Source organism: Bos mutus, chromosome 1 (assembly GCF_027580195.1).
Source record: "Bos mutus isolate GX-2022 chromosome 1, NWIPB_WYAK_1.1, whole genome shotgun sequence".
Classification (NCBI taxonomy): domain Eukaryota; kingdom Metazoa; phylum Chordata; class Mammalia; order Artiodactyla; family Bovidae; genus Bos; species Bos mutus.
The window spans coordinates 79351272-79358334 of record NC_091617.1 but is presented as its reverse complement, the minus strand read 5'-3'; the positions used below and the strand labels follow the sequence as shown (position 1 = coordinate 79358334).

General features: G+C 40.0%; 1 protein-coding gene across 1 annotated transcript in view; it reads left to right on the top strand.

Annotated features, from left to right (window-relative positions):
* The first annotated feature begins 5447 nt into the window (after positions 1 to 5447).
* Positions 5448 to 7063, top strand: part of ST6GAL1 (ST6 beta-galactoside alpha-2,6-sialyltransferase 1) — a 73212-nt gene continuing 71596 nt past the window's right edge. The window contains 1 exon segment of the mRNA XM_070371891.1: positions 5448 to 5609. The gene's annotated coding sequence lies outside the window, so the exon portion shown is untranslated.

Here is a 7063-nt window from a genome sequence, read left to right as displayed (position 1 = left end):
GCTAGCCAGGGCTGGGTCATCAGGTGCTAAGTGAATGTATTTGCCCTGCTCTGTGCTAAGGCAGGTGTTTCTGTAAAATCCCAGTTTTATCTTTTTTTCACGAAGACTGTGATATCCCAATGTGGGAGAAACTGAATTGGGAGGGTCATGTGCCTCTCCTGTGGGCAACCAAGTTGGTTCTAAGCTTTTCTTGTTTTATTCACAAAGATTACAACAGCAGTGAAGATACACTTTGAAAACCCTGGCATCCTGATGTATTACTATTCATTTTGCACTATTCCCTTGCAATCATCGTCCTTTGGTGGAAAAATGTTTTTAATATAATTTTAATGTCGACAAAGTTTATTTCTCCTGTTATCATAAACATTTTCCCTATCTTTATAATGCATGTAGTATGTTAATGGCTTCAAAGAATATCACTCAATTCTACATCACAGTGTGCTTGTTCCTTTGGTTAGATATTTGGGTTGTTTCAAAATTTCTTGACATTGTATTTGATGCTACTGCCTGCAGCCTCATGCTTATTTTCTTTTATATCTTTTATAATTAATTATAAAATTATAAATTTATAGTTGTCATTATATCTTATTTGTAAATATAATTATAAATTTACAACTATTTGTAAGAAATTAATCAGCTTTTGAATTCCAAGCCAGAAGAGTTATAAACATCTTAAAATGTATTGGTTGTTCTGGCACAACACTTCTGTTTTCTTGAAGTGTTGCTTCTGTCCCCACCTCCATTTTATTGAAGTGTAATTGACATATAGCACTGGGTAAGTTTTAATATGTACATCATAAGCTTTGTTTTCTCAGCAGTGGGTGACATGTGAGCTCACCAGTTTTGCCACAAAACAACCAAGACTGGATGCTAAAAACCAAAGTTTTGCTAAATTTCACAAAGGTCAAAATGCGTCAAGTGTTTGTGTGTCCTTCCCCACGTGCCTCTTAGAACACCTCTGATGTAACTGACCAGAGGAACAGGTGACCACTGTTTCCGGGGTGCTTCCCTGGGGAAGCTGTTTGCAGACAGATGGTGAAGGCTAAGCCGAAACACCCACAGCCTTTAAGTCTGACACTTCCCCAGAGCTCGGCCTCAGCCTCTCACAGGAGCACAGATGAATGGAGTACAGAGCCTGCAGTAAAGGGATGACCTTCCAGTTTCCTTCCACATCCTAATTGCACTTGGATCTGTCACAGGCTTTGGAGCAGGAAGATGTGTACAGCTGGGAATGTTATTTAATCCCTCTTTCATCTAAAGGGGATGACAGTGATAGTTCCCTATAAGTTTTCTGGGAGGATCAAGTACCAAGAACATAATTAGTACTCAATAAAATGTTGTAAATGTGGGTTTGAGTCTTAGTTTCAATATATTCTACATGCCTTCTTCAGGCAAATTACTTAACTTTTCTGGCCTTGTGCATTCTCATCTGTAAAATGGGATTATAGCATCAGCCTCACAAAGACATGAAGGGATTTTAATGAGATAAAGTATAGAGAACATTTAGCTGAGTCCTGCACATAAACACTCTCCATAAGTGTAATGAAAAGAAAAACTGCTTTTTAGTTTTATTTTCTGCTCTTATATTGATCTGATTCCCTGGTGGCTCAGATGATAAAGCGTCTGACCGCAACACGGGAGACCCGGGTTCGATCCCTAGGTTGGGAAGATCCCCTGGAGAAGGAAATGGCAACCCACTCAGGTATGCTTGCCTAGAAAATTCCATGGATGGAGGAGCCTGGTGGGCTATAGTCCATGGGGTCGCAAAGAGTCAGACGCGACTGAGCAACTTCACTTTCTTTCTTTCACTATATTGATCTAAGCAGCAGTTCTATTGTAATTAGCTCAGATTTTGACATATATGCCCTCACTGTGTGTTTTTACTGTCCACATTTGCATCCTGAAACAAATGGGAGGCAAATCGACGTTGTCATGTCCCTGAAGCTTTTAACAGGTTTTAATGAAATCGTGTTTTTACGGTTAGAGCATAGTTTCACAGAGAAAGGATGATACTTCATATACTTATTAATTTTGTGGCTTTACCCTATGGTTGGCATCAAAGCAAACTGTCAGGTTTGTGGAAGGTATCCAGTGCTTCTTTATGCTCAGCAACACAAATCAAGTCTGTCTGAATGATAAGGTAAAAACCAAGTCTTAGGGAATGCAAAAAATGGCCATTGAAGTGCTTGAACATAGCTCATCTCACACCCCCTCCTCTTATCTGTTCTGACTCCTCTTCCTCTTCGTGTTTCAGTTCAGTCAGTTCAGTTGCTCAGTCATGTCCGACTCTTTGTGACCCCGTGGACTGCAGCACACCAGGCTTCTCTGTCTGGCACCAGCTCCCGGAGCTTGCTCAAACTCATGTCCCTCATCTCATCCTCTGTCGTTCCCTTCTCCTCCTGCCTTCAATCTTTCCCAGCATCAGAGTCAGCTCTTCACATTAAGTGGCCAAAGTATTGGAGCTTCAGTGTCAGTCCTTTCAGTGAATATTCAGGACTGATTTCCTTTATGATTGACTGGTTTGATCTCCTTGCAGTCCACCTGCAGTGATTTTGGAGCCCAAGAAAATAAAGTCTTTCACTTTCCCACCTATTTGCCATGAAGTGATGAAACCAGATGCCATGACCTTAGTTTTTTGAACGTTGAGTTTTAAGCCAGCTTTTTCATTCTCCTCTTTGTCTTTCATCAGGAATCTCTTTAGTTCATGTCTGAGTTACTCAAATGTGAAGTTGATCCTCAGGCTCCTCAAAGCACACACACTGTGTGGTGACTTCTCCACATGGCACATGCTCTGTGGCTGTTATTCTTACTTACCCGTTTCTCTCCCTCCGGAGTCAGAGTCCTCCACAGTCACCCTCATGTTCTCATTGCCTAGCTCTGGTCCTGAGCAACATTAGCACTCCATCAGTATATATTGGCTGAATGGAGAAACTTGCAAAAACCTGCATGTGAAGTTAGAAGGTGTGTGTCAAGTAGTGAGAGGTGCATCTGCAAAGTGAAGCAAGTGGGCTGAGGAAAAGAAAAACAATAATATTTACATTTGGAAAACGCAAAGATTTCCCTTTGTGTGTACTTCCTTGTGCCCTGTGAGGCATCGGTATTCCCTCATCCCAGCTGTTTCTTGCCTCTAAGCCGTGTTTCTCTATCAACATCTTGCCAGCTCCCGTCTGTTCCATTCACCCTTGCTGAGGGTTTGAAGTGAGGATAGTTCTGTTGTGTGTTCATGTCCAATTTGTAGCCTTCTGATTTTGGGGGTAAAACCTGGAACCTGGGCATATCAGCAGAAAGGAGAAGTGTTTTCTTCTTTAATCCTCATGCCCTATAGGTTTGAGAAGGACCAGGGTCTCTCTGGCTTTCCTTGGATGGTAGTCACTGGTGGCATGGGGTGCCTGGCAGGTGGAGGAATAATCTTGGTATGAAATGAGTCTTTGCTATTCAAATGTTGGCTTCGGGGCCTTCTGCATTATCACTGCTCATCTGGGAAGTTGAATCCAACTCAGTAATAGAATTCTTTACTGAGCACCTCCTGTATGTTGGACAATATACTGAGAGCTTCACAAATGCTGGCTTAGGTACTTACATCTGTAGGACGATTGTGAGACATCTTCTGAGAAACCTGGCCAGACCCTGAAGCCGGGAGCATAATAACAACTTGGTGATAGAAGGAGAATTTGTCAGGGAGCCAAGAAATCTGAGTTCCACTTTGGCTCTGTCATAAAGTGATCATGTAGCTCTCTCGGTGGCAGTGGACGTCAGTTTTTCCGTCTATGAAAATGGGATGAGGACAGTTTGCCCAGATGCTTTTAGATTTTCTTCTGTTTCATGCCATCATGGTGTTGAATACGGTCCAGCCTGCTCTCTTCTTTGCCTGCGTGACTTTTTGGATTGCAGGTTGGAACTGTGTATTATGAGTAGACTGAGTGAATCTATCTCCTAGTGATACTCTGACCTCCTGGTGACAAAAAACTTGTTTTCTTAGATGTTTCCTAACCGTGGGCCTACCACATTGGCGAGATATGAGGCAACATTGTGTAAAAGGTCCTGAAACATCTTGGCTGTATGTGTTTATTCTGGGACAGTGGCTTCCAAGCCTGAATGTAGTGTTTCTCACACTAAAAACTGAAACTAATCATTAGGACTGCTTTTAAATAACTTGGCCTTTAAATGTGTTGAAGTTCTTGTCATTTTCTCTTTTATTATTAGTGCCTTTTGTGTCTGGTCTAAGAATCTTCTCCTACCCCAAGATCATGAAGATACTCTAATATGTTTTCTCCTAGAAAGTCTGTATCTTGATTTTTCACATATAGGTCTAGGATCTGCTTCACATTAATTATTTAGATAGATTGTGAAGAACAATTCAAGATTCATTTTTTCCCTATATAGATGTCCAGATACTCCAGAGCAATTTATTAAGAAGACCTTTCTTTCTCTACTGAATTTCACTGATAGCACTGTAAAAAAAAGAAAAATGTTACTGTTAAAAAAAAAAAATTAAGTTACTGTTACTTTTGGATTCTGTTCTTTTTCATTGATCTATTTGTCCTTACTTAATCACTGTCTTGATTACTGTGGTTTTATAACAAGTCTGGTAATTTTCCTTTTTAAAAACCTTTTTATTTTGTATTGGGGTGAAGCCTATTAACAGTGTTGTGATAGTTTCAGGTGAACAGTGAAGGGACTCAGCCACATATAGTAATTTATGTGTTTTTTTTTTTTTTAATTCTGTTTTTTAAGTTCTCTGTATTTTTTTTTAAATAAATTTTTAGTTATCTTGTTAATTTCTACAAATTGCCTGTTGGGATTTTGATTGAGAATGCACTGAAGCTATAGATCAATGCAATAGTCGAGCCTTCAGAGAAACAAAACTAATAGAACTTTTGCGTGTTTATCTTATCAATACTCTTACAGACTTACCTGGAGTAACGTTTGACCAAATATCTGGGCACCTGCGGTCCAACTGACACATTAAATTTATCATCACGGTCTATTTGGGGGAAAACAAACATTTAAACAAAACTAAACCTTTCAATTCATAAACATGATATATGTTCCCGTTTCTTTAAGTCTTCCTTAACTTCTCTCAGTAAGAACAATTTTATAGTTTTTCAGTGAGAAGTCTTGGCTATCTTTAATTTGCTTCTTGGCATTTGATGTTTTGTTATTATAAATTGTGTATAAGATATATTTTCCAATTATTTGTGTATTCATACTTTTAAAGAATGCATAGTGTTTTGCAAGAAATGTAATTCCCGATTTGTCAGACAGCAGTGATGTTTAGGAACTGTTGTTCTGGAGGTAACCATAAATCATCACTAAAACATCCTTTTCATCTGTGTGCTGCTTTACCATTGCTAAAGCATTTCCTTCCTTTGGACCCGACAAGGGCTCTCAGAGACAGCAGAGCTATTATTATTCCTAATATCATATAAGGAAATTTGGCCTCAGGGATATTATCTGAGAGTCCTGTGACTGGCAGGTGACCATGGCAGTCCCAGGCTGTCAGAACTCAGGGCTTTCCTAAGAGAGAGGGTCTGCTCCTGATACCACAGTCTATGTTTATCAACGTGGACTTTTATTGAGAACGCACGGCAAAGGCGTCTGGCTTTATGGTGAGTCTTCGGCCTCTGGCCTCTGTGGACAGCGTAGAAGGCAGGGGAGAACGCAGCAGAGGGGGAAAGGTGGACCAAGGTAACTGTAAGTCGCCGGAGCGCAGAGGAAGGACAGGCTCGCCATCGGCCCATTAAGCGCGTTGTCTTTTGTGAAAGATCCCGGTGCCCCACCACAGCTAGAATGTGAGCACTGTACGCAGTGCATACCTTGCCCAATCATGTGCTGCACCCCAGAGGGAAACAGCAAGCACAGAAGCCTTAATTACCCAAGAATCATTTAAAGTCGAGGAACTTAATCTACTGAATGTTTTGTTTCTTTTTCTTTTGAGAACTTCAGTAGAAGTTGATTCAAATCTAAAAGACTTGACTCTCTTCCTTTAAGTTTCCTTTTCCAGCCTTTTCAGTTTCTGTCCTTTCTCTCTTCTCCTCCTCTTCCCTCCGTTACTGAGTGCCAGGTCCTGCAAATGTAGAGATAAATGAGGGAGCTTCTCCCCTGGGGAACTTAAAGTTGTACAAACTTTTTGGACTGTCACCAACAAGAAGGAATGTAGTTTATGGTATTATAGTTGTGTTTTAAAAAAGTTTTTATTTTTTAGAAATACATACTGAAATATTTACAAATGAATGTCATGCTATTTGGGATTTGTTTAAAAATTAGCTAGGGGGTACAGGAGTAGGTAGAAATATAAACAAAATAAGATTGGACATCGTTAATAATTATTGAATCTGAGTCATGGGTCCATGAGAGTTCATTATTTGTCATCCATCTATAGCCACGTTGCTAATGATCTATTTCAGATAAAAGTTTCATGAAGCACGGTTATTACATGCAGTGAATTTTGATACTTTCAAATCTAGTTTGCTCTATTTTATAAGCCGAGTGATGTTTTAAATTGTTTTTGACTCATTAATGTAAAATAATATGTATTTTGAAAAACACTGGTATAGTGTGGGAGAGAAGGACCTGTAAAATAAGTGATTACCAGCCATCCCAAAGTGCTGCTAGAGTGTGAGCTGAGGGACACAAAGGAGAGAGAGGGACTGAGCAAACAGAGTCCCAGAGAGTCTGGGAGACCCTCACAGATGTCTTTGAGCAGTTTGGATGAAAGAAGAAACATTTACATGTTGACAAGATGGTAAGGAGGGATGTTTGAGCTCAAACATCAGGAGGGCCCTGGTATAGCTGGGAATCAGTAAGGTGGACTAGGTGAGCCTTAGTTAGGTTAGTGCAGCTAGAATCTCAGAGATGAGATTATAGATAGCAGCAAAAAAAAACACAAAAGGTCTACAAGACAGCTTAAGAAATTGGGAATTTTTTCTCTGTGTTTCAGGAACGCATTTTGATGGTAAACCTAGAAATGACCCTATAACATTTGCTTTTTCTCAAGATTGCTATCAGCTACAAGGAGGTAGACCAGCTTATTCTATGCAGCGATGGTTTACAACAGAAAACA